Source organism: Salvelinus alpinus, chromosome 13, assembly GCF_045679555.1.
Source record: "Salvelinus alpinus chromosome 13, SLU_Salpinus.1, whole genome shotgun sequence".
NCBI classification, from domain to species: Eukaryota; Metazoa; Chordata; class Actinopteri; order Salmoniformes; family Salmonidae; genus Salvelinus; species Salvelinus alpinus.
The window spans coordinates 11,677,183-11,702,934 of record NC_092098.1 but is presented as its reverse complement, the minus strand read 5'-3'; the positions used below and the strand labels follow the sequence as shown (position 1 = coordinate 11,702,934).

Below are 25,752 nucleotides of genomic sequence, written 5' to 3'. Positions count from 1 at the left end.
GGGTTAACTGTGGGGGGGAAAGAGTTTTCAGGTTTCTCCCTGGCTAAAGTGACTACCATCCTCTATCTTCTCTGACAGCTATACGACCTCCCCTCCCCGTGGGGGATCTATTCAGATTGAAACCCACAGACCGTTAACTAAAAAGGCCCATTAGCTGACATGGCCTGTTTGTTTATGAGGACAGATAACAGATCGGATCTGTCTGTTTATCAAGGCCTTGTTTGTTTGTTCTGTTGTGTCTGGCTTTGTGTCTGTCGTAAGGCTCTTAGTGGGATCTAGGAGTGGGGGTTGAGTAGTGGGGCTGTTGTGGTAAAGGCCGTCCACATGCTTCGGTTCAGCTCGGCGAAGCAAACGAGTGTACTCGCATACTCTCTTAAAAAGACCTAGGCTTGAAAAACCAAGACAAAAGCACCAATAGCCCGTTTGTCCATCTTGAGACGCCGTAAATAACTCAAGACGTCGGTCACAAATCTTTACGTTTTTTGCAGAGGAGATCTTAGTTGCACAACTTGACATCTAAACTAAGATGTTTGGTGCATTATTTCACAAGTGAAAAATGTGCGCAAAAAACGTGCCGTCTACCGTTAAATGACAACAAACACATCATTGAAGAATCCCTACTGTTGACCAATCACCGACAAAAGGGCGTAGACTTCGGTTTCCCGAAAGGCCAAAAGTTGGGGGGAAAAACCACCTTGCCGAAGGCCAAAATGAACAAAAACGTCACAAAATCTATTCATAATATATGCACAAACTGTTCCGAACTGTTTCGAATGGGAAGCATGTGGACACCTTAAGGCTTGGGGTCTTTATGTCAGAGCGATAGCGAGGCTGCTCCCCTGTCCTCAAATCAGGCTGACCGGCAGGTCTTCTGCTCCAGGCTCCATCTCTCCCTGCCCTGCAGGAGGCTGTCTTAATCCAGAAGGCTGGGGCAGAGCATGCTGCCTCTCTCCCTCCACCAGGATAGACAGCTCCTGCTGTTCCATGCTCTGCTATAGGAGACCACTCATCCGCTGAGCTAGTGTCAGCACTACTCTACCACATGAACTGGGAAATAGGGAAGAGTAGACCTGCTAGAGGAGAGTTGACCTGCTACGAAAGCCATTTTCAAATAGTGGTAAATATGCATGCAGGCAAGTATACACACACTGACTCACCCACTAATTTAGACATATCAATTAGGCCTAGCTAAATCCATACTCCAAGAATGAACCCTTTAATACACAGACGGATCCGTGTCTGAGCGGCTGATAAAAACTGGGAAAAACAGAGGAACTTAAGCCTCATATATATTCAGCAGATCCAGCAGAATGTGATGTCTTACAGTATTGAGCATCCACAGTCTCACATGGAGTATTCAGTCTCTTCTCCCGAGTCTGTCTTCCCTCAGCTATATAAAAAAGGTTTCCCTCTAATAAGCAGGAAGCATCATGGTAAGAAATGTGGACATATTCCAATGAAAGAACATTTGTCAAATAAACAGACATTAGATAGAGTCCAGGAATGATGGAGAGAACGGAAAGAGTTCATATAAGGGGACACCTTGTGGAGGAGGATGGGGTGTTAAAACAAGAGATAGTATATGTGAGACAGGGCAGGATGTCTGTAGGGGCTCAGAGAACACTCCTATGGCACATTTCCATTAAGGATTTACCCTAGTGTTTTACCCAAAAGGGTGAGACTTGTCTGTTTCCATCTATGCGGTCCGGCACCCGTGTCTCACTGGTCCATGGCTCCAGCGGACCTGCTTTTACCTGGGGCCAAAGCCAGGCCACTGGTACTTTAACACCGTCTTACAAAGCAACAGTCTTGACAAAGCAGAGGTGTGTTGATTTTGCTCTCCCGAGTTCTTATAGCTCAGAGACACCGGTAGGATTGTCAAACTGTACTTAGCACGTCTGAACAGTGTCGGCAGTCAATCCCTTTTGTGTTCACACAGCTAAGACCTTGATGTCGTCAGCTACTCAGCAGTGTTAAAATACTCCAAACCAGAAGGTGGCAGTAGCATTGTTTGGCAATGCATGTCCGTGTGTGTTGCTTAGTGGTCTAGATTCCAATGTTGGTCTAGCTAGCTGCGCTAATGTTGCTATTTTGTAGAAATCCCTTGTTGATACTAGCCAGATGGCCACAGCTAGATAACTACCTAGCAAGAGAACAAAGAAACAATGTAATTCTCTCTCCATCATCCAATACTGACAGTACCAGCACACAGCCAAATGTTTAGCTAGCTAGCTAAAATTAGCATATTCTCTAGTTAGCTAGCTAGCTATGTTGCGCTAAGGACACTGCACTAATTCGGCAGCTGTTTCATGGAATCTAATCTATTGTGTTGCACGGTATATCGAAACTTGTGTACTTTTTCGATACAGAAAAAAAAAGTTAGGTACTTCTGTCAAATGTGTCTCACATGATTGAGAGGATCCAAGTCTGCCCATCGGGGTCATCACTAGTTACCACAGCCACAAAGTCATAATTATGCTAAACCTCACCTATTTCTACAATAGTGTTGTGTGCATTGCATTTGTGCAATTAGCCATCTACCACCCCATAGCCTAAATTGCATATGAAGTGTGACTGGCAGTGACTGGAAGTCTATGGGTATCTGCCAGCATGATAGTAGATAGCACAATGACTGGAAGTCTATGGGTAACGCTATTTATAAAACGCAACATGCAACAATTTTGAAGATTTTACTGAGTTAGGTCATAGTAGGAAATCAGTCAATTGAAATAAATGAATTAGGCCCTAATCTATGGATTTCACATGACTGGGCAAGGGCCCACCCACTGGGGAGCCAGGCCCACCCACTCAGAATGAGTTTTTCCCCACAAAAGGGCTTTATTACAGGCAGAAATACTCCTCAGCACCCCTCCCCCACAGACGATCTCACAGGTGAAGAAGCCGGATGTGGAGGTCCTGGGCTGGTATGGTTACACATGGTCTGCGGTTGTGAGGACGGTTGGATGTACTGCAAAATTCTCTAAAAACGACAGAGGTGACTTATGGTAAAGAAATTCACATTCAATTCTCTGGCAACGGCTCTGTTGGACATTCCTGCAGTCAGCATGCCAATTGCACGCTACCACAAAACATGAGACATCTTTGGCATTGGGTTCTGTGACAAAACTGCACATTTCAGAGTGGCCTTTTATTGTCCCCAGCACAAGGTGCACCTGTGTAATGACCATGCTGTTTAATCAACTTCTTGATATGCCACACCTGTCAGGTGGATGGATAATCTTGGTAAAGGAGAAATGCTCACTAACAGGGACACATGCACAACATTTGAGAGAAATAAGCTTTGTATGCGCATGGGAAATGTCTGGGATCTTCTACAAGAACAAATGGCAGGTTCGTCGCAACCGGGTCGGCACGCAGCAGGTACCGCTTTTGTTCTAGGAATAAAAGGAACGGCCTCCCACTGTGATAAATACCTATCGGCAGTCTATCGGCAGTGAGATTCTCAGTGGGTTTCATGTCACACGCCTAATGGATACACAACGACACTAGAGCTTATATTAAAACACTGGCAACACACTGATGTGGGGGTAAGTCTCCATGGAAATGCGGCACTAGTGAGGTGAAGGAGGAAGAAAGTGTGTCATACAGGGCCAGCCAATACAGTCCATCCAGTACAGTTATGCCTTCATGGGACTCTTAGCTAGCTACCTGGTGATGTAATATGTTCGATGAACATGGACCAGGGTAGTGAGTCTTTGTGACAGAGATTGAGGGGACTGAATAAAGCTGTCTCTAATAACATCTCACAGGACCATCTATTCCACTGCCTAAACGAACCTCATCAAGGGCCTCTTGGTGAAATCACATTTCAAAATCTAATTCAGGAAATCAATGAGTCAGCCTACAAGGGGACGGAACACACACAGACGCCTTGCTACAGCACATAATGTAACACAGGCGCGTGCGTCGCTCCGCTCCTCACACATGTAAATATCAAAACAACGAGAAGAAGAAGCAGGGTAAATCCCATTAGTCAGATTAGGAAGTGGCTCAGAATAGAAACTCAGTCATTATCCTTGGATTAAAGCAAGACAGGAGGAACAGTTGGCAACGCCTCCCTCCAGTCCACCCCCGCGACCAGCCGACCCCGTTACCTCCCCACAGACAGACAGGCAGCCATGATGGGCCCTCTGGGGATGACTGACTGACTGACCAGGCCCCTGCTAGAGCCTGGAAGAGCTTCGGTCCTTGGTACCTGGAGCCAACGCAACAAGAGGAGGACATCACGTTCCCCGGACGAACGGGCGGCCATGGCGACCACCACTTCCTGTACTTGGAGCAGGGGTATGACGGGAATGGTGATGGGTGGGTGGGGTGGAGAGGGGAATAGGGGGAAGGATATGGTACTAGGGAAGTAAGGGGGTGTATCCCTGCTATGGCTAGGAGGAGCTGGGGCTCAGTGTCTGGACTAATCACTCCTGATTGGATCAGACACACAATCCCCTGACCCACTATGACACAGACCCTCACACTTCCACAGCCTCCAATACAGGGCACAGGGTACAACACACATGCTACAATACACCCAGCCTATGACGTAGCCTACGACACACAGCCTCCGTCTGACACAACGTAGCCAAGACACAGCTTCGAACCTAGCCAATAGACACAGCTTCGAACCTAGCCAATACACAGCTTCGAACCTAGCCAATAGACACAGCTTCGAACCTAGCCAATAGACACAGCTTCGAACCTAGCCAATAGACACAGCTTCGAACCTAGCCAATAGACACAGCTTCGAACCTAGCCAGCCTCCCACTCTGAGCCTAGAATACACACACAACCTCTGAACACAGCCTACGACACAGCCTCCTCCGAAACAGCATCCCACAATTTTGTTCTACAAAGTTAATGAGGCAAAAAGAAGACCTTTATGTCTGACATTTTTCATCATGATACCTGGCTGTCACCACCACCTCTATCCTCCAAAATGCGTCATCACACTAGTCATATCAACAGCGCGTGCCTTAGAAAAGTACAATTCATAAAGTAGAAAATGACAGTTTAAAAAGGCCTTCTCTGATATCTAATGAGTGAATTACAATATTCCCCTGGTCACTGATAAAGGTGATGAATTGGAGGGGACATAAATCAATAGGGCTTAGAGCTGGGGAGGGAGGGCCAGACACAGGACCCAGGAGGAGTGTGTCTGCCTGCAGGGGATGAGATGACAGGGCTTTGTTAGGACTGTCTGCTCCATACACACAAGCCAAAAATAGGGAGCCGACAGCTTTCTCACACATGCAGTCTTTTAATACACTAACTACATACCAACAAATAACCTCCTTTATGCACATATTCATTCCCGTCACACACACACACACCCACCAACCCCATCTAAGCAAATTAACCCCTTACACTCGTGGAAACTGGCCTATATGGATAGGGCTAAATTGAAATGTTTCTTAATGAAGAAATGTGTAATGCATAATTAGTGGACCCCAGGAAGAGTTAAAGGGAATTAAAAAGGGAACAGTTGAGATTATGGGAAAATTATTCAACTAATAAAAGGTGAAGACAACAGTTCACCTGACAAGACTGAATGCAAACATTACAATCTTGATTTTATGAGCAGTTTACATTTACTGTACTTTTCGTCGCATTTGTTGTTAACAAAATCTGAAAATATTCTAGATACATTCAGTAACATAAGAATATTCTTGGAAAAACGTGGGTCGGTGCAACATAAGACAAAAAAAATGACAAGGGTTTGAGTGTGAGGTCTAACTGGTGTTTCCAAGTGGCCACACACCTCTCCAAAGTGTGCACAGTTCCTAAGTCATTTCAATGCACTTTTATGACTCAAAGAAGAGTCTTCAACTAGAAGTAGCTTCCTGAGCTCTCATAGCTGTGCTGTTGAGGAACTAGTGCAAGCACACTTGTGGTTGTTTTGTTTGGAACACAGCCCTGAATCCCTGCCTTTACACAATTACTGTTGTCGTTTACGCAATCCAAAAATGGTCTATTATAAATCGCAATCTGGAGCAGGTGGGAATAATTCGAAAGCTTGTTCTATTGCCAACACGACTAGCTAAATTATAAAATACCATTCTTACAGTGTTAGGCTTTCACAAGGCAATTCAGAAAAGCATGAGTCATGAGTGCATTCAGATGTGTGGCCCATGGCAAATTTCCTTCACAATACAACAAACGGGCTCATTCTGGTCAGGACATCCCAGGGTATGACGCCATGTCATCTTGTAACTGTACGTCAAACATAGTGATCATAAACGTTGACACTATATTACATATGAAAATGTGAAGTGCAACTTTGGACTCACAGGTGTTTGACTTCCTCTATATGCCGTCAAAGCAGTATTTATTATAATCCTCAACGCCTCATCTTTCAAAATACATTGAGTCCTCGTAATTTATAGCTTCCCACCCCCCCTCACTCAGACGACAAAAGAAATGTGCCAAATTAGCAGGAGGGATGGGGGCAACATTTTGTCGCACGGTGCTCAAGTTCAGAACCGCTGTCAGACAAAAACCCATACAGCGCTGTGAAGTGGAGACCCTGAGCTCTTGACGTCACGTATAGCACGTTACTGTACAGCCACTGCGTCCCAATTAAAGCTCTTATCAGTGTCCAAATCTGCCATTGTCAACCCGTATATAAGGGTACAAGTGTAAAGCGCTACCACCTCCCTAATCACCCTTAATGTATGTTGTACAGCTCTATAGAGAATTTGGGTGACTCTCCTCCCTGCAGTGCAGCCGACCCTGTAATAACCAGATCAGCTTTATTGCCCCCCTCCTCTGGTCCCCCTCTCCCCGTCATCGTGCGCCTGCCTCGTGTTGACAGCCGTTATGGTGGAAGAGCATGTTGACGTCTGCCGAGCTGTTGCAGTGGACTTACGGGGCAAACCTATGACCCTCAACCCAAAATGGATGATGTACTAAAATGTGCCACGGTTGTCCTGGATAAAAATCGCCTTGTGCCCCTTTAACAGAGACAGAGGGAAAACAAAAAACACAGAGTGTGGCGGTCATAAACCAACAAGACGTCACAGCTAGAATGGGCTGCTAAAATGGTGGAGTGCGTAGACACTGAACACTGTGGACCTCTTCCTATACACGCCATTCATCACCATGAAAAACTGTCAACCGGGCTTTTGTCTCAAGAGTGTGCGTGTGTGAGAGAGAGAGTGAGGGATCACAACAGATCAGTGTGTCTTCAGGTCACTACAGATTAGCATGACATCTTGGTTACTTTTGGGGGACATTAGCTTTCTTATCTTGAGATGGAAAAAAACTGACTGAAATATGCAGGGGTCGCATTGGCTTTCAGAAATCAGCATTTGCAAAACGCAGACAATCAATCTGCATTTTAAACCACTTCACCTGTGTTTTATATTGAAAGTCAGTGGGGTTTTTTCTTCAAGCGATAAGAGGCGTGCAACTATAGTTTCTCTTCACACAAAATACATTAGTGCAATACATTCGGCAGAAACAACAGACAGAAGGGCAACGCTATTCGGCTAGCAACCACACGAGTAAATTAGCTTAAAAATAACTATTTTTCACAAAAACGATTCATGGCCATCACATTTTGAATATGTATCATTAAAAATATATATATATGTAGCCAGCTACATTGCCTAATGTTCCCAAACCTCTCATCCTGCTCTGCTGCCAGCAAGAAAACCACCAGATTAAAACCCTGCTTCAACAGTTATGAGAGGATACTATTTTGCAATGCTATGATGATGCAAAGGGGAAGTGACAGAACACCTGTTCTCTTAAATTAGCTATTAGCTAGATCTAGGACAGGCTATTCTTTCCAGAATTGGAGGAAGGTAGAGCTAGGACGATAAACCAAAGATTATCGACACCGACTATACTGATCACTTAACGCAGGCATTTTGCTGATAACAACACATGCGCAACGCTGATCCTCAACACGGGGGCCCCTCAGGGGTGCGTGCTCAGTCCACTCCTGTACTCCCTGTTCACTCATGACTGCGCGGCCAGGCACTACTCCAAAACAATCATTGCGTTTTCTGATGAAACCACAGTGGTAGGCCTGATCACCGACAACGATGAGACAGCCTATAGGGAGATCAGAGACCTGACCGTGTGGTGCAAGGACAACAACTTTCCTCAACGTGATCAAGACAAAGGAGATTATTGTGGACTACAGGAAAAGGAGGACCGAGCACACCCCCATTCTCATCGACAGGGCTGTAGTGGAGCAGATTGAGAGCTTCAAGTTCCTTGGCGTCCACGTAACCAACAAACTAACATGGTCCAAGCACACCAAGACAGTCGTGAAGAGGGCACGACAAAACCTATTCCTTCTCAGGAGTGAAAAGATTTGGCATGGGTCCTCAGATCCTCAAAAGGTTTTACAGCTGCACCATCGAAAGCATCCTGCCTGGTATGGCAACTGCTCTGCCTCCGACCGCAAGGCACTACAGAGGGTAGTGCGTATGGCTCAGTACATCACTGGGGCCAAGCTTCCTGCCACCCAGGACCTCTATACCAGGCGGTGTCAGAGGAAGGCCCTAAGAATTGTCAAAGACTCCAGCCACCCTAGTAATAGACTGTTCTCTCTGCTACCGCGCAACAAGCGGTACCAGAGTGCCAAGTCTAGGACAAAAAGGCTTCTTAACAGCTTCTATCCCCAAGCCATAAGACTCTTGAACAGTTAATCAAATGGCTACCCGGACTATTTGCATTGTCCCCACCCCACCCCCAGCTGCTACTCTGTTTATTATCCATGCATAGTCACTTTACCTCTACCTACATGAACATATTACCTCGACACCGATGCCCCCCACACATTGACTCTGTACCGGTACCGCCTGTATATAGCCCCACTACTGTTATTTACTGCTGCTCTTTAATTATTTGTTATTCTTGTCTCTTACTTTTCTTTTGTTTGGGTATTTTCTTTAAACTGCATTGTTGGTTAAGGGCTTGTAAGTAAGCATTTCACTGTAAGGTCTACACCTATTGTATTCGGGACATGACAAATTTTGATTTGATATCGTTCATTACAATAAGTAGCCTATTCAAGAGAAATGTGATGTTTGAAATTAAATACGTTTTCTAATATGGCTGATTGTTAATGAGACAATGGATGGCTACAACCATCAAATTAGTAGTAGTAGTAAAAAAAACTGGTCCACATTAATGCTATAAACATATGGTTGTATTTATCATTATCGCATCAATTAAGGCAATTTATCGCGATATTTGTCCATATGGCACAGCTCTAGAAGGAAGACTAGTGTTGGTGGCTATTCTGGCACGAAGAGGGCATCACCTTCAGGAGAACGATGGGAGCGTGGAAGAACGAGGGAAAGCAGGACAGAGCAAGCAGCATCACAGGCAGCATCACCACCCCTCTTTCCTCGCTCTCCATTCTCTCCATCCCTCCCTGACCTGCTTTCCTCTCCGCTAGCTGGTCTGTTTTTCACTGCACCAGTTAATCAGGGAGACATGGAGCCCAGCACAGTCGCCAGGAGGGAATTACCCCAGCGCACAACAAGCCAGATGAGCACACGCGTCACTCTACGCCCGGGGGATGGGGCCACACTTCACTCCCTCACCCAGACAGACAGACAGACGGGCTGTAAGCCTGGCCATGCATCCGATCCCCCCAACACCACAACAATACTTAAGCTTGCTTTGTCAGACAGAGAATACAGTCTTATAGGAACCACACACACACCCCTCATCAAATCATTTAGTTCTGCCAGTCACAGAGCTGAACTGTGGAAAATAAGGATGGAGGCTGCATGACCGCCCAGACAAACCCCCCACAGCACTGGATAATATTTCTCTATAGCTATATGCCAGGTGTATTCCACTCTGACCCTACGAGGACCAGAGCCTGATAGTTTTCTGTTCTACCTGATCATTAATTGCACCTACCTGGTGTCCCAGGTCTAAATCAGTCCCTGATTAGAGGGGCACAATGAAAGAATGCAGTGAAACTGTCTTCTAGGTCCAGAGTTGAGTTGTAGGCCTATATGCTAATAATCAGGAATTATAAATCACTGCAGCAAGACCCCTCTACCCACAGCCTCTCCTCTCCTGGGGGGGGGGTAACCCCTCTCTGGCTCCATGTCCAACTGTCAGTCAAGCTCAGATGGGGTAGGACAGGAGTAGGGGCGAGATCCCCAAAAAGCCCAGCACAAAGCCCATCTCGCCAGTGGCCCGACACAATGGCGGAGTCAGCAGAGCAAGGGGCCAGCAGCTCGCGCCTTTCCTGTTTGCAGAAATGAGGTGGCCAGAGACACACATGTATCAGAGGGCCACGATCCAGCCCTGAATGCTTTTCTGAATAGAACAGCGGCGGCCCATTGTGAGCCTGTAGCGTCGCATTCATCAAACGCTCCAACGCCCCCCCCAGAATGCTCGCAAACACGGAGTCCTCCAGAGAGAGAACGCCCTCTCCATGACACACTCTCCTATTTCTCTCTCCATCACTTCAACACCTCTACCACCCCCACATCTCTCCAAGAAACGTCTGTTTCGTTTTCCCCATCAGTGGCCATTCAAACCCACTCTCATTAGCCAGATTGATTCACTCATACACCGACACTCAGCATGCCATTGCTGCGCTCACCCACGTCATGCATTCACCCGCGGAACACACGTACCAGGCGCTCAAGGCTTTTATCCATATAAAAACACCCACACAAACCTCTACAGGAACAATCTACTACATGCTTAATCTAGTGGAACACTCACACAGAGACATAGCTTCACACTCACAGACACACTAAAGACAGTTTCTTATAGGCATACATGTAATGTAATGTGACACACCAGAGACTTTAGGCCTATTCTCTCATTTGTGGCTAGCTCAAATTCAGTTGTGTTTAAAACTGAACACCTTTTTAGCAAAAATGTGACCGACAGGTTGGATTCTGTCTTACGTAGCAAAATTTGAATGTTTAAAAAAAATAAACATTTATACATTGGATAAAAGTAGAGACTCAGAGCTAGAAAATGGTATATCATGCACTAGAGTCAAGGAACAATGGGAAAGTAATTCTGCTTTGAAAGTTGATAAACTTGTAGCTTCACTTTTGAAAAAATGACTCTTGAATGTTTTGGTACCTAATGAAGAGCTCTTCTTAGTCTACACCCATTCAACATCGCTCACACGCTCTTAAGCTTTAGCCCCAACCATCTCTTTAAAGATTCACATGTGAGGCCATGTACTAAACAACCAAAGATTTCAAGACTAAAGGCTGGCGTATACTACGGTTGTGATCGTAAATTTAATCTGGAGTGATAGTGTGTGCTCTCGGGCGTTCGTAAACTCAGAACATTGTCAGATTGTCTGTTCGGAAATTGAGAGCGTTTCGCTCTCGGAGCGTTCACAGCGCACACTGGATGCTCTGGCGACTGCAACTGTGCTGCTGGCAATGATTTAATTAGGCTTTTTTGTATATTCAGCGGGTGTTCAGTGTTTGTAAATTTGTCAATTATTCTGCGCTCTGGCACACTCAGACGAGATTGCTCTGAAATCGGCATAGATAGACGTAGCTGGTAAATTCGCTCTGGCTATCGACAGTTGTCGCAGTGACATCATTAACATTCTATTGAAATGGATACTTGCATAGTGGAGTCTTTTGTTAAGACATGTAGGTAGCTAGCTAGCTAATCAATGAACCATAATCCCAACTCATAGCATTACTACCCTGCATGAATCTGCAGGTAGCTAACCAGCCAGGTTAAATGTTAGCTAGCTAACATTAGGCTATAACTAGCAATGCAAATGGCTCTGAGATACGAATAATATTACTACACTGATCATATACGTTACGTCAGCTAGATAGCTAGCTCCCTAGCGTTAGCTGGCTCGCTAACAGTACACTAACTTGAAATGAAAACAACTTTCTGACAAAATTAGAAGCATATCTGAAAATGTATCTAGCTAGACTCTTACCCATATACATGGATGGACGCTTCTCCCCCTCTGTCATGGATGCCATGGTTGCCCTTCGTTTGAAGATGTAATATGCATGTTTTATACAAAATCCTTGTGTGTTCTCTTTTCGACTCAGTCTGCATATTTCCTATCAAAACGCAAGAATGTGTGTGAAGTAGTGACGCGTGACATACGCCTAGTTTCCTGGGACGAGTCACAAATGTGAAAAGACCATGACGGCTACAGCCACAGAACATCAACTGCAACGTATTAAAATGCCCAGAGAAGGCAGACCGGAGCAAATCGATATTGTACAGGATGGGCCTGGCTATACATAGACAAATCGCACAAGCTATTTCTCCACATGGGACAAGCAATAAGAACACTATACTAAAGCTAGGTTTCATTACTCAACACTGGGTAACAGAAATGGCATGACTGTGCAATAGGCTAATTATGGCGTGACTGGCCAGGAATAAGGGCAACATCTGTGTGTTATCTCCATCTAGGCTACATTCTAACACAAGAGTCAAGTTTAGTATGAAGCTATGAGCGCAGAAACTCTCATCCTCTCCATTCTCCTCCTTTTTATTATGCTCGGTTTGAATTTGTAATTTAGCCAAACTGGCAGAAGTGAGCCATCCAATGTACTCCATTGCACTCATGACCTGTAGCACAAACGCCACCCACAGGGCCTGGGTCATGAGGCGTAGGAGAAAGGTCAGGGTCGGCGCTCTCCTTGGGTAACAGAGACCTTCAGCCTAATCACGGTCACGGAAAACCTCACAGATCCCAACATAGGGTTCTTTCAGCAGATTTCCTTACAGTCAATCATTCCCAGCCTAAACTCTGAACCTTAAACCCTTCTCCATTTAAGGTAATGGATGGACGCCCGATCAGTTCAACAGATTGTTGCTTCTTTACTTGAGATGGCTCAAAAAGGAGCTCTGGCAGACTTGTGTGAAGCCCATTCTCTAAGCTGCAGTAAACCTGGGGGGGAATTTAGGAAGAATTCCAAAAGCCCAGCATGGACTCCACAGGGAAAAATTAGGAACACATGGTCAAATGTTGGACTCACAAGGCCAGAGGAGGCGTGAGGGCAAACGGATGTGTCCACAACTTGCAAAACATCCCCCACCCCCTCTATCCTGGGCGGCAAAACTCCTGCCTGCCTTGGATAACTGGACGGATGATGTGGGGGACAAACTTATCACCATATCCAAAACAGAGCAAATTGCCAGGGGACTGCATTTCCCAATACAAGAGAAACATTGCAAAACAACAACGTAATACAATCTAACTTAGGGCAACATCTATGAATTGCTTAAACCTAACAATTCCATCTCTAAATACTGAGTTAATATAATAACAGCCAATTCCTGCTCTCTCCCCTAAGGCAGCAGACTTCAATATAAGTTATGTTTCAGCTCTACTAATTAAAGAAAGGAGGATCTCACTCACAGCCTATGAGATCAAACATACAGTCTATTTGGGAAGTATTCAGACCCCTTGACTTTTTCCACATTTTGTTAGGGATGCACGATACATCGGTGAACATATCGGAATCGGCCGATATTAGCTAAAAATGCCAACATCGGTATCGGCCCGATGTCTAGTTTAACGCCGATGTGAAAAACCGAACGTAGGTACATGACGTAATGACGCCACGTAAAACTTTGCGTTACACGTGCAACACAGCATTCCTAACTTAGTCCACAATGTCTGCTGTGTGGATTGAGCAGTCAAAAAGTCGAGCAGTCATTCGAAAGAGTAAAAAAAAATTCAGCGAGACAACTCAAAGGCGAAATCCATTAACGCCAAGATAATGGAATTCATTGCCCTTGACAATCAACCGTTCTCTGTCGTGGGTGATGTTGGCTTTCGCGACTTGTCGAGCACCGGTACACATTAACGTTACCAAGTGCGCTATTGTTCAGATGTTGCCCTACCAGAGTTATAGAGTAATAGCGTCACTTCACGACATACTATAGAACGCAGCTTGGGTCTTTGCGTGGCAAAAGAGACACGTCAAATAACACAGTTCTATTATAGAATGTTGTGTGTTCTGAATTTGCACGTCCAAGCCAAGCGCCACCACTGCTATCAGTAGCACTGTTAAAGCTGTACAAAAAAAGTCTGCAAACAAGCAAACACCGGCCACGAACAATGTGTTTACAATACCGTGTTGGTAATAAAGCATTATTTTTTCGACCGCAACTTCTGGGAGAAGTAGCTAGCACCAATACAACCAGCCTGAAAACAATGACCAGTAAAACCTGCAGTCATTTTCATTATTCTTAGCAATGATTTAGGAATCCTTGTGAGTAAGTATTAACTAGGTAGCCACTTGTTGTTCGCCTACTGAAATTGAACTTCAGTTCATGAAAATAAATAGCTAGCCAGCTACTTAACCCTGTCGCCCAAAGCTAACGTTATAAGCAGCCAGCTAGCTTCATCTGGCTAGTGAGGCTTGACCGGACCGGGTTATGTTGTGAAGGAATTTGCGGCTTGCCTTCAAAATAAAAGTACCTATTTGAAAGTGATGCAGAAGGTTACAATTGGTGGAATCATGCCATATTTAGACTAGATAAATTATTTTGCTCTGTTCATCTTTGCCTTGATCCTGACTAGACTCCCAGTCCCTGCCGCTGAAAAACATCCCCACAGCATGATGCTGCCACCAACATGCTTCACCGTAGGGATGTTGCCAGGTTTCCTCCAGATGTAACACTTGGCATTCAGGCCAAAGAGTTCAATCTTGGTTTCATCAGAACAGTTGTCCTTCTGGAAGGTTCTCCAATCTCCACAGAGGAACTCTGGAGCTATGTCAGATTGACCATTAGGTTCTTAGTCAGGGAGGTGACCAAGAACCTAATGGTCAAAGGCCCTTCTTCCCCGATTGTTCAGTTTGGCCGGGTGCCCAGCTCTAGGAAGTGTCTTGGTGGTTCCAAAATTCTTCCGTTGAAGAATGGAGGAAACTGTTCTTGAGGACCTTCAAGGCTGCAGAAATGTTTTGGTACCCTTGTTTAACACTTTTTTCGTTACAACATGATTCCATGTGTCATGTCACACTTTTGATGTCTTCACTATTATTCTACAATGTAGAAAATTGGAGTGTGTAGGTATTTGGAGTGTGTAGGTATTTGTTGACGAAATTCGTGCTAATGTTGGGTTTTGCGCTAGCGCCCAAAGGACTCCCATTCACTCCTTGAAGGAGAGCTCTCATTGTCCTAGAATCGCCCATGACAAACGTTTCCCATCTCCTCAAAAGTATATCCGCCGTTGTGAATGACTCCACTTGGAGGCAAATCGATCTGCAGGTTGAACATGGTGAGATTGCAGACTACTAAATTGATAGTGCAGTTTGTTAGGTGAGTTTACAGCCAACTAGCTATGTTACATGCTGATATTGTCTTTGGTATTGTGTGTAGCTACGTTTGCTAGCTAGCCAGCCAGCCCGCCCATAGAGAGAGCATTGCGAATTTTGTATTAGACTTGAGCTGCAACAGACTTTCCCAAAACATTAATATGTGAGAACAATATTTATCTAAACACTGTATATTAAGGGAATGAGTGGTTTTGGGTGGATTTTTCCTTCAGGTTCAAGGTCCGAATATGCAGAGATAGAAAATGGCATAAAAAAGGGAATTATGTTCCATTTATACACGCTTAACTTGGGTCGGAATTCCCCCAAGTGATTAAAATGTGAAATTCTGTTACCAAATCTAACAGAATTTCTGCTATAGAATTGGCTGTAGTTCAATAACGAAAAGCATTGTTTTCCATTAGCGCTAGCAGTTGGCTAATCAGCCGGTTAGAGACTAATTTTAGCCGCCTACTTGTTACACTTAATATTAACTAGGTTACTTTTAAATTTAAAAGTGTCAATTCGCTAGTCCGTCGAGCCCTCTTCCGTTAGAATGAACGATATGCATCTTCTAGAGATCTATTGAGAGCAGAGGCGCCTGTCAATCACAAAGCGAGCCCGCATCCCGGTACAATGTGTGCGCTGTGGTTGGTTGCAATCAAATTTCTTTACACAGTGGAGGGAGAGAGAGCATGATGCTTGTGAATTTGCACGTCCCATGTAATGTATGTCCATGGTATCATATGTCGGGGTTTGCCAGACAGTGGCGCTAAAATGAGTGACTCCTCTCATCAGTCAATGTAGACTACCGAATCGGTGAGAGACATTCATTTGGCTACCTAATTTGCATAGGTTACATGTAGGCCTAGGCAGATAAACTTCATGGAATGTTTTCATAAGTTGTGAATCACCACTACAGAAACAATAGGTAGTGGAGAGCCTCATTCTGGTCCAAATATGATAATTAGGGCCTTCACAAAATCCAGACATTAAAACCGAATTCAACAATATTCAAAAATGTATTGACGTTAGGGAATCAACTAAACGTTTATAAAATGTTTTATTAATGTAATGAATTTGCTCAAGTTTATCATAAGACATGAACTCAATGAATCAGTGATTCGTAGTTCGTGCAACTTTCTGAAGAAGCAACGAGAACGCCCCCGTCTGCGTGTGTGGTGCGCGCGTCTTCCACTTTGTGAAGCCGTTAGCGACGATGCTAATGAAAACAGTCTTCTGGTAGATGGATAGCCTTCCCCAAAAACCTTCTCAATTAAATACCAACCACAAAGTAGCCTATGCTTACCTGGCAGAATGATATCATGATTATTTTCATCAATCCAGTGGGTATATGTTTTGCAAACTACAATGACAAGTGCGCTACAAATAAACTGCTAAACAACTGTCTCTTGCTAGGTGCACACTTGAATTTAATGGTAATTACACCCCAAAATGAATTTTTCCCCCAGACATCATGTGGTCTCCTAACATGGCTTAAGCATTGGTGTGGACTTAGAAAAACAACAAGATTGGATGTTTTATTTAAAAAATTGATTGAATTTGGGAAAGAACAAAATGAAATCAGGCAAAAATGATTACGGGTTTTATAGGGCCCTCCCTAACAATACTTTTTCATTAATTGGGGCTATGTAAAATCAGAAAGATAATGATATAACCCTTACATTGTTTCAATATAACGTTTCATTTCTTTTCCATGATAATGTGGGCTATTTACTTCATTTTTCTGTTTTAATAAAAAAAAAAATGTGAACAAACATCAGCGGCAATTCATATCATGTAGTAAAACTGTAAATATGACTTTAATCTCAAGAGAAGACAGGTTAAATGTAAAAAGGTCCCATATCCACAAAACGTCTCATAATAGGAGTGCTGATCTAGGATCAGTTTAATATTTTAGATCATAATGAATACGATTATATGGACAGATGTGGACCTGATCCTAGTCCAGCACTCCTAAGCTGAGATGCTTTATGGATCGGGCCCAGATAATATAGGCCAAGACGATATCCAAAACAACAATACACTGAATTCATAAATGTTCAGTCATTTAAAAAATTGTAAAGGCATGTCTTTCTAGACAATACAACACATTTTTCCAACCTGGGAGGTAAAGAAAATAATTATTAAATCATTTCACTGTGTATTTCAGATGGAATCAAGTCATTATTTTGGTGGCCTCTGGAACATTCTAGAGTGCATTTTCTGTTTGGCTGGCTACTCTATGTACTTGTGGAAAACACTGAAAAATAGATTTATTTCAAATTTAAAGGTGTCATGTCATAGCTGACACCCCATTGTTTCAGCCAAATAGGTGAATCTTAATTCGGAGCAGATGGTTAAGAGTTTTTGGAAAATGTGGTCACATCAACTGACGGAGATTTTACCGAAATTCAGTTACCACGCTTTGCATCGGTTTATTTAAAATGTTCAGTGTAAATTGTTACAGGGCTCTACACTTACCTTTTATTTTTTTTATTTTTTACAAGGAACACAAGTTGAAAAATGTTGGCGCACACAAAATAACAAAGAAAATAGAGGTATTAATGCTAGAATCCTTAAAATGGTCTCACTGTAGAGCCCCGAGTTAAAAGTAGTCATTGTGCATAGTTCTATGGTTTGTTACACTTTGAAATCAAGTTTTTTTAAATACCTTTTAAGTGAAAAACCTGAGTCCGTTAACGTGGAATTGCCCAGAGGACAATTTATTGAAGCACTATAAAACAGCCCAGCAATTCAAATACTCCATACAAAACCCAGACAATGAGGAAATCACTCTGTCCTCAAGTATCTTAAGCATGCAGGTAGACCATGGCATTCATTTTAGTCCATCGCAACATTTCAATTAGCTGTGTGGGCTAATGACAACACATTGGAACTTTCATATTCAACCTTGTAAAAAAAAAAAAAAAAAAAAATTAAGTGAATATTGAGATGTCATAACATGAATCTTCATTGGGCAGATCAAATGATTCCTGCTGAAGAGGCTGAGAGCAATACTGAAATATGAAGAGGTGCTCGAGTTGTACAACCACCAAACAAATAATAGGCAGAAACAGAAAGGTAAAAAACTGAAGGCTATTTGCCTTTTATCTCAATGGCAGAATAAAGTTTCAATGAGTTGCTGCATCAGGACCTGCACATCTGATAAGAACAATAACACTGTTAGTGATAATGGCATGACTTAGCTTAACTGACATGGATGACTGCAGCACAATGATCCTGTGAGAGTGGCCGGAGTTGAAACAAGCGTGTATGGGAGGGATTCTGAGCATCAGCACTATGGGCGGCCCCACAGGCGCATTCCCCAGCCTCCATAACTTGCGCTCTCCAATCATCCATCCATTCCTCATCCACCTAGGGTAGACAACACCTGAGGACACTCGCTAACCCGTCCAATAGTCTATCCATAGATTTGAAGTAGTCTATACTAGAGGTCGACGATTATGATTTTTCAACGCCGATACCGATTATTGGGAGGACCAAAAAAAGCAGATACAAATATATAAAATCGGTAATAATGACAATTACAACAATACTGAATTAACACTTATTTTAACTTAATATAATACATAAATAAAATCAATTTAGTCTCAAATAAGGAAACATGTTACATTTGGTTTAAATAATGCAAAAACAAAGTGTTGGAGAAGAAAGTAAAAGTGCAATATGTGCCATGTAAAAAAGCTAACGTTTAAGTTCCTTACTCAAAACATATGAAAGCTGGTGGTTCCTTTAACATGAGCCTTCAATATTCCCAGTTAAGAAGTTTTAGGTTGTAGTTATTATAGGAATCTCTCTATACCATTTGTATTTCATATACCTTTGACTATTGGATGTTCTTATAGGCACTATAGTATTGCCAGCCTAATCTCGGGAGTTGATAGGCTTGAAGTCATAAACAGCGCTGTGCTTCAAGCATTGCGAAGAGCTGCTGACAAACGCAGGAAAGTGCTGTTTGAATGAATGCTTACGAGCCTGCTGCTGCCTATCACCGCTCAGTCAGACTACTATCAAATCAAAGACTCAATTATAATATAATAAACACACAGAAATACGAGCCTTAGGTTATTAATATGGTCAAATCTGGAAACTATAATTTCAAAAACAAAACGTTTATTCTTTCAGTGAAATACGGAACCGTTCCGTATTTTATCGAACGGGTGGCAACCCTAAGTCTAAATATTGCTGTTACATTGCACAACCTTCAATGTTATGTCAATTATGTCAAATGAATTACGGTCTTTGTTAGGAAGAAATGGTCTTCACACAGTTCGCAACGAGCCAGGCGGCCATATATACCCCGACTCTGCTTGCACTGCACTGAACGCAAGAAGTGACAATTTCCATAGTTAATATTGCCTGCTAACATGAATTTCTTTTAACTAAATATGCAGGTTTAAAAAAATATATAGTTGTGTATTGATTTTAAGAAAGGCATTGATGTTTATGGTTAGCTACATTGGTGCAACGATTGTGCATTTTTTTTTGCTTTTGTTAAATCATCACCCATTTGGCGAAGTAGGCTGTGATTCGATGATAAATTAACAGGCACCGCATTGATTATATGCAATGCAGGACAAGCTAGTTAAACTAGTAATATCAACCATGTGTAGTTAACTAGTGATTATGTTAAGATTGATTGTTTTTTATAAGATACGTTTCATGCTAGCTAGCAACTTACCTTGGCTCCTTGCTGCACTCGCGTAACAGGTGGTCAGCCTGCCACGCAGTCTCCTCGTGGATTGCAATGTAATCGGCCATGCCGATTAATAGGTCGACCTTTAGTCAATACCCCTCTCAACGGCATATACTGTACATGTAAAGGATAAACAGGTTCCCAACAGCATGACTAATAGCCTACGTCCAAGACGGTAATACAGTCAAACATGCAAATAAAATAAATATCGGCAATTAGGCTGATGCACCATGCAAAGGTTTAAATTTCACAAATCCTGTTGATTAACACGCCAGTACACCAATGGATGGACTACAACCATCTAGAGCTCGCAATACGGAACTCATAAAAATGTTAGTGGAAAATAGTGGGTCTGTCTAGGGTGGGGGAGCCCAAGGGTGGGTATGGTTTTGAAAGATATAAGACAGCTTTGCGATAGGATCGTTTTTGTCATTGGCCCATAAAGGTTCTCCGTAAGTAGTCATTCAGTCATAATCAGTGGCAATTTTAGCATGTAAATCTTGGTGTGGCAAACGTAACAATTTCTTTAGATTCATGCCAGCAAAGCCACTACACAACACTAAACAATACATGAATTGAACTATAATGGTGGCAAACGGTGCCCACATAAAGCTGTCCCAACAGCAGAGCTTTGTTTTCAGCACCATGAAGTGAATCCTTACCACTGCTACACCTGGCTATCAGCAGAGCCTTGTCTGGCAGCGAAACAGTTCATTCAGCCTCATTTACTGCCTTTTAAAAAACCATAGCTGATACGGCTGACTTGCTTAAGAAAATATGGCTTCTACTGACTCCTTGTGGATTTTTAACTCGATAAAAACCGCATCCTTCAATAATAACGAACGCTGACATGAGAAGTACAAACCACGACATAAGGGAACGATGAGGGGATCTGAGGCAAGCCGTAATTTCGATTAAGACATTAATGAGCGAGCTAAGACGGACGTAGTCAATATAACTATTTGTTCAGCACTTTGAAATGTACAGCGACAGAATTCAGAACATTTGCGGATTCTTACAGTATTCTCCCTGTACACCAAGTTAGAAACGTATGATAAATAACTGGGGCAAATAAGGAGACAATGAAAGCTTTTACAATATTCAATGATTACATTAATCCAAGACTGCCTATAGGCTACAGAATAGGCGGCAAAATTAAGAGGTGCAAATAGACCAAATTGGCATGGGCTACTAACAGCTTACTACACAACATACACATAGTATTACTTAGCTACAGTATACATAGATCCCTGGCATATTACATCATTTATACAGCAGCATACTGTTCCCGACTTGGAATTCTATGTTGGATGACCATTCAAAATGTATTTTCCCAGTCGGAGCTCATTTATTTCCTTAGTTCCCAGTTGTCTTGAACGCACCGAAGTCGGAGATTTCCCAGTTCTGAGTTCCCAGTTGTTTTGAACCCAGAAGTCATGCTGGATTGACAGCATTGCCAATGTATTCTACATTTTCTGGCCCATGGTGTGCGAGTGTGAATGTTTATCCTTTTAAGCTTGGAAAATAGACCCCTTCAGACAGACATTTTAAATCCTTAAACCCAGACTTGGACCAAACACCCTTCCCACCAAATAGCAGGCAGGGGAAGCAAAATAGTGATTGCAGTTAACCACTGATTCCTTCCAAACCACTCATGGGTGAATTCGCGATTTACGACTCATTGTGTAATGTTTATGTCCAATGGCCAATACATTTAATCTAGTAGAAAGAGGAGGAAGGGAAGCGCTACTAAGGTACACTATAGTATATTTTGGTAGATAGAAGGTGCTCTTTGGTAAAAGGTGTAAATTGGTCATCAAAAAGAAAGGAGGACCAAGGCACTCTTCATATCATTAATTAAAATGCCTTTATTAGTATGGCATGTTCAATAGAAACAAAGTTGTTTAAAAACCGACGCGTTTCGGCTGCATGGCCTTCGTCAGGGAGTACAGAAAAAGGAGAATACAATGTCCTCTTTTGAAAGGCTTTTCCAATTAGCCCTAATTAGAAGAGGGAGTGGTTACCAAATTGGACACACCTAGTAAGCAATAATATACACATGAAAAGGTGAAATACTGTAGCTATGTTATCATGAGCATACAACTCCAAGCTAGAAGCATCAGAACACCCAGAGAGGCAGTTCCAACCCTAACCATGACTGGGAGAAGTGTCCAGAACAAGAAAGCAATATATTCCACAGTACTCCAGACCACAGCAAAACATGAACAACAGTCCAAACATAGCTAGAGGGCAATTGAGCAAAATGTCCACTAGATGACAGACCCTACAGGAAGACTGAGTGCAAAGCTGTCATTAAGGCAAAGGGTGGCTACTTTGAAAAATCTCAAATATATTTTGATTTGTTTAACACTTTTTTGGTTACTACATGATTCCATATGTGTTATTTCATCGTGTTGACGTCATCACTATTATTCTACAACGTAGAAAATAGTAAAAATAAAGAAAAACCCTTGAATGAGTAGGTGTGTCCAAACTTTTGACTGGTACTTATACTGTATATACACACCACCATTCAAAAGTTTGCAGTCACTTAGAAATGTCCTTGTTTTTGAAAGAAAACAACATTTTTGTCCATTAAAAAATCAAATTGATCAGAAGTACAGTGTAGACATTGTTAATGTTGTAAATGACTATTGTAGCTGGAAATGGCTGATTTTTAATGGAATAGCTACATAAGCGTACAGAGGCCCATTATCAGCAACCATCACTAATGTATTCCAATGGCACGTTGTGTTAGCTAATCCAAGTTTATAATTTTAAAAAGGTTAATTGATCATTAGAAAACCCTTTATCAATTATGTTAACACAGCTGAAAACTGTTGTACTGATTAAAGACGCAAGAAAACTGGCCTTCTTTAGACTAGTTGAGTATCTGGAGCATCAGCATGTGTAGGTTCGATTACAGGCTCAAAAAAAGGCCAGAAACACCAGTCTCAACATCAACAGTGAAGAGGCGACTCCAGGATGCTGGCCTTCTAGACAGAGTTGCAAAGAAAAATATACAACTCAGATAAATAAATAAAAAGAAAAGATTAAGATGGGCAAAAGAACACAGACATTGGACAGAGGAACCCTGTCTAGAAGGCCAGCATCCCAGAGTCGCCTCCTCACTGTTGACTTTGAGACTGGTGTTTTGCAGGTACTATTTAATGAAGCTGCCAGTTGAGGACTTGAGGCATCTGTTTCTCAAACTAGACACTAATGTACTTGTCCTCTTGCTCAGTTGTGCACCGGGGCCTCCCACTCCCCTTTCTATTCTGGTTAGAGACAGTTTGCACTGTTCTATGAAGGATGTAGTACACAGCGGTGTACCAGATCTTCAGTTTCTTGGCAATTTCTCACATGGAATAGCCTTCATTTCTCAGAACAATAATAGACTGACGAGTTTCAGAAGAAAGTTCTTTGTTTCTGGACATTTTGAACCTGTAATCGAACCCACAAATGCTGATGCTCCAGATACTCAACTAGTCTAAAGGCGGCCAGTTTTATTGCTTCTTTAAATCAGAACAGTTTTCAGCTGTGCTAACAATTGCAAAAGGGTTTTCTAATTATCAATTAGCCTTTTAAAATGATAAACCTGGATTAGCTAACACAGCGTGCCACTGGAACACAGGAGTGATGGTTGCTGATAATGGGCCTCTGTATGCTTATGTAGATATTATTTTTTTTTTAAATCAGCCGTTTCCAGCTACAATAGTCATTTACAACATTAACAATATCTACACTGTATTTCTGATCAATTGTATGTTATTTTAATGGACAAAAAAGGGCTTTTCTTTCAAAAACAAGGACATTTCTAAGTGACCCCAAACTTTTGAACAAGACATATATATACACTAAACGGGTAGGGCTCAAAACCTGCCCTGAATGACAGGTCTCCACTGGTCATAATCATACCTCAAATGGTGACTAAACCGTAGCTGACAAAACACAGGTTTAGTTTCCTACTAAATCATATACAATGTGGTGTTTTCATCTAAGTTATCTAAACGGATCCTACTCGTACAGGCCACACAGGCTCTGTCCAGGAAGAAAGAAAAAAAACACTTGAAGGAGGTGGACATCAATAAACCACTTAGCTAGCTATGCATTACAGATATGATCTTAACAAACAGGCCAGCCATCTTAAATTATAACGGTTGTAGTTTATATCCACAGGCTATTAACATTGCAATGGTGAGCAAGCAGCAGATGATGCTGGCTACCTCCGTGTCCCCAGAGAAGAATAATCGTGTTGTTTCCTTGGTCTCATCGTGAGACAGCGCAACAGCCAGGTTTACCCATAGCTACGATGACATATCAAAACTCCTATGAAGCTCGCCCAGCTGAACATTTACAAAGCTGTGCAAACAAACATTTGATGAAGATGCTTAATATAATTTGAGTCGGGTATGCATACACAATTTATTGAGGGCGAGATACCTTGCCCAACGCTAATGTCATGTTCAGTGGGACGTCGGGTATAGTCACACAGCGCCTGGTTGGACAATATGGTCAGGTTGGATGGCTGGCGGACTCGACAGAGAAGATGAGGGGCGCTATCAAGCTAGTAGCTAACTGGCGAACATCGACTCAAACAAAGGCAACACAGCATGGCGAGGTAGCCAATAGAATATACATTAAATAGCCAAGTTGAGAGCAAATGCTTTATTAATGTATGGCTCATATTTTTAGACAATGATCGATTTTAAAATGACAAAGGGTACCCCAATAACATCTTTACCTGAATATTAGGATTAGCCCACGTTTGCTAGCTAGCTGGTTCTGGTTGGCGGAGGTGATGCTGTGTTGGAGAGAGAAAAAAAAGCACGCTTACCCGTTCTCGTGGTTTATCTTCGTTGGTGGTTGGCTCTCGATATTTTTACCGCGTCACTGATCAAATATAAAACGAACATAAAGAGTATCTGGTTACTGGCATTAGTGACTTAATTCAATGCTAATGTTTAAAATTCCAGTTGGCAGCGTATTTCTGTTAAATCCGCATCCTTGAATCAGATCTTTTCACGCTGCTTGTGCAGCACGGCGTGATACGAAACATAAGCAGTTCTCTACATTTGACAGAATAAAGGCAAAGCAATGGTGGTAGGCTACTCGCAAGGATATACGAAATCGTTTATAAGTTAGCATCTGAGAGATGTCCGCAGTTTCCTAGATAACCTCCAACCGTCGTCCCCTAATTCCGTTCGTTCAACAGGGAGATAGAAAGAATGAATGATACGGGGGGGGGGGGGTGGACTGAATACGCTCAGTCAATCACATTCATACCGCGGAGACACGCAAAGCCTCCAGAGTGGTGCTGTCCCTGGTTCATAATTCCAGCCTGATTCCAACCCAACAATTTCCGTTTATTAGTCGAAATATTCATACACGGTATCCTTTCTGCAAATGTGAACAGAGAAACGTTTTTCTTTTTATGGGGGCGGATGAATATTGTACATTGTGCGTAATGAGTCAGGTAGGCCTATACCAGTGACTAAATTGATCAAATTACTCATGTGAATCACGTGTTGGAACTATCCCAAAACGTGTCATTCTGACGCGTCTACATCGATATGATCCTCCTGGCAAATCGATTTTTTTATTCTTTTTTAAAAATCGGACCATAGGCTATTTATCTATCCTTCCATCCTCCATAGAAATAACAACTGATCAATATAGTGTGATTATAGCGGCACACTCCCCAATAGTGTGTGAATGTACAGTAGCCTAAACACAAACCTGTTGCATTTCAGT

General features: G+C 42.6%; 1 protein-coding gene across 3 annotated transcripts in view; it reads right to left on the bottom strand.

Annotated features, from left to right (window-relative positions):
• LOC139537068 (spectrin beta chain, non-erythrocytic 1-like) overlaps positions 1 to 25,251 on the bottom strand; it is an 84,719-nt gene extending 59,468 nt beyond the window's left edge. For 2 of the 3 annotated variants that reach the window (XM_071337929.1, XM_071337930.1), the window contains exon 1: positions 24,836 to 25,251. The gene's annotated coding sequence lies outside the window, so the exon portion shown is untranslated. The remainder of the gene's footprint in view (positions 1 to 24,835) is intronic. The other variant, XM_071337932.1, reaches the window with a different exon arrangement.
• Between the last annotated feature and the right edge of the window lie 501 nt (positions 25,252 to 25,752).